The sequence below is a fragment of the Morone saxatilis genome, unplaced genomic scaffold, assembly GCF_004916995.1.
Source record: "Morone saxatilis isolate NCDOM2014 unplaced genomic scaffold, NCSU_SB_2.0 Contig4, whole genome shotgun sequence".
Classification (NCBI taxonomy): Eukaryota; Metazoa; Chordata; class Actinopteri; family Moronidae; genus Morone; species Morone saxatilis.
Window position 1 is genome coordinate 12544599 of NW_023339984.1, and position 2871 is coordinate 12547469.

The 2871-nt window shown below is 38.8% G+C and overlaps 2 non-coding genes across 2 annotated transcripts; one reads left to right on the plus strand and one right to left on the minus strand.

The window, feature by feature from the left end:
* Positions 1–705: 705 nt before the first annotated feature.
* Positions 706–779, minus strand: trnan-guu. The gene has a single exon. It is a non-coding gene; the product is annotated as a tRNA-Asn (tRNA).
* A 1549-nt stretch (positions 780–2328) lies between these two features.
* Positions 2329–2402, plus strand: trnan-guu. The gene has a single exon. It is a non-coding gene; the product is annotated as a tRNA-Asn (tRNA).
* The last annotated feature ends 469 nt before the right edge of the window (positions 2403–2871 follow it).

The window sequence follows — 2871 nt, forward strand, 5'->3', positions numbered from 1 at the left end:
CGATTGCGCCACAGAGACCACTGTTGGCTAGTGTTGAGGGGGTGTGGCCTAGATCGTTAAGCCACACCCACTTACATTTACTATTTCCTTCTAGAAATCGGGCTAAATAATATGGTTGAAACTTTAATTATGGCATTTTACCTTGAGTATTCATATGCAAGTAGCAGTTACTAAATGGATCAATACAGACTACAGGGTAGTTGTAAGCAGAGATTTTAAGCATTAATTACTCCTGTTTATTAATACCTGTTATCAATCCCTAAATAATTTTACAAACAGATAAAGATTTATTGACAGTATAACACAGCTGTAAGCTCGATCATCTATCATCTCTCTAAAATCTATTGTACAGTGGCAAAGAAAGAGTTTACAGACAGGGTATCTTGTACCTTGGCTCAATTATTTAAATTCAACGCCTGAATCCTCTTTGGAAACCTTCATTATGTATAGTTTTTCTTTGTAAATGTTTTACAATATATTCATTAAATGTTTATGAGATTATTTTCTTGTTATCTGGAAAAAAGTGAAAGCTGATTTATGTAATTAATTCAATACGAGACCATACCACTACTGATGATGAATCCCGCTCTCGCTGTAACAATGCCTTAGCAGTTATGTGTTTGCACTTTGTTTTTGAAGCCTAACCCTCATTATGGACATACTTTTGTCATTTACATGATGTTAATTAGTTAGTTATGAAGAAAACGTCCCTGGGTGGGCTTGAACCACCAACCTTTCGGTTAACAGCCGAACGCGCTAACCGATTGCGCCACAGAGACTACTGTGAGGGGGCGTGGCCTCTATCTTTAAGTCCCACCCATCTGTAAAATGTTGATAAGAATATTTTTTGAAAAAACCAAAAACCTGATTTATGTAGATGCTCGTGGTGTGTATTTTTTTCCCCAATTGCAATCAAGCTTTCAACTGACTTGCGTAATCATTTTTGATACGAGACCATACTGATGATGAATCCTGCTCTCGCTGTAACACTGCCTTCACAGTTATATGTTTGCACTTTGTTTCTGAAGCCTAACCCTCATTATGGACACAAGCTTTATAATTTACATGATGTGAATTGGTTAGTTATGATTAAAACGTCCCTGGGTCAAACCTATAGCCAAAACTTATAACCGAGTGTGCCACAGAGACCACTGTGATCAGGTGTTGAGGGGGTGTGGCCTCGATCTTAAAGCCCCACCCCACTTACATTTACTATTTCCTTCTAGAAATCAAGCTGAATAATATGGTTGAAACTTGAATTATGGCATTCTGAATTGAAATTGCACTTAAACTTTAAATTTACTTTTTTGGATAGGACATAACACCACTGATGATGAGTCCTGTTCACGTTGCAACACCGTTATAAATGTGCTCTTTGTTTGTTGCCTTATCTTTCATTATGGACGTCAGCCTACTATTTACTATTTACATGATTTTAATTGGTTAGATAAGATGAAAACGTCCCTGGGTGGGCTTGAACCACCAACCTTTCGGTGGTATGTAATTGTTTTGGATACAAGACAAAGATACTGTGTCTTATTCAATTTTTTCTCGAAAACCATTCATCTGATCTACTTCGCACTTAGTGGCAGGATCCAAAAAAGTGAAGTGGACACAATGGTGACAAACTTCTGTTTTGGACCATAACTTTTGAATTGCAAGTCTCAGATAACTGGATTTTGTGGGTCAAGATGAATCTATTCATATAAGCAACAGGCACTTATATTAAGATTGATTTTCCCCCATTTTGAATTTTGCCCAAATCTGGTTTTTGTTGCAATAATCGTACAAATTTGGAGCAATTGTCACAAAATTTGGTACAAAACATCTCTGAACAAAGCCGCAAAATGTTACTTTTTCAGATATTTTATATTCCAGTTTGGCTATAGCTAGCCTTCAAGGTTTGCTGGAATGCTGTGACATATATTACAAAAAACCTTCTATCTCTTAAACACTTTGTGCTAATTCAACTAAATCTGCGGGACGTGTTTAAATATGACATCTGAGTGACCATTACAAATTTGGTGCCATCTGTCCAATAGGTGGCGCTGTAGCAGCATCATCAAACTAAAAACGAAGGAATCACAGTGTGTACAACTGTCCTTTACATATCTCAAGAACCATTCATCCAATAGACTTCACACTCGGTGGGTGTATTGCTCATGACCCAAGGTAGTAAAGTGTCAAGTGTCAAGTCGTTCATTAGGGCTGCACAATATGGTATGTATATGTTGCACTCTTGTATACCAACCGCAAAAATACACAATACAGACTCCTGACACCAAACACAATTTTCATATTTCACACGTAGATGACACAGTGTCATCTGTCTCTGTGGCGCAATCGGCCAGCGCGCTCGGCTGTTAACCGAGAGGATGGTGGTTCGAGCCCACCCAGGGACGGTTGCTTTTCTTTTCCTTTCCCCAACACAAAATTGCCCAGAAGACCAACTACAGCCTCAACAGCCGTTAGGTAAACACTAGGGACAACGGGGGAGGGGAAGATTCAGGAACAACAGGGTGGGTGAAGCTATGTGGGCTTTCCAACAGCTTGGTTAGAAAACTGATCCTGCTGTTTAAATCTTTCTCACTCTCCTAATCCCTCTTTAGCCTGGCAGATTCTTTGTAATACATCACTAATAATGGACTAACAACTCTAAAATAATTCAGTTTTAAGAAGAGCCAAAAAGCAGTTTCAAATCGAAGTCCAGTTTCATTCCTCCTTGAAACTATGTCCCATTTCCTGTCAAATAAAAGCATGTTTCATTGCAAAAAAAGGCACACAGCAGAAGTAGAGGGATTAGGACTTTCAGGTTAGGATTACAGTGCACTCAGAAGAAAAACTACTCGTCCCTGGGTGGGCTCGAACCAC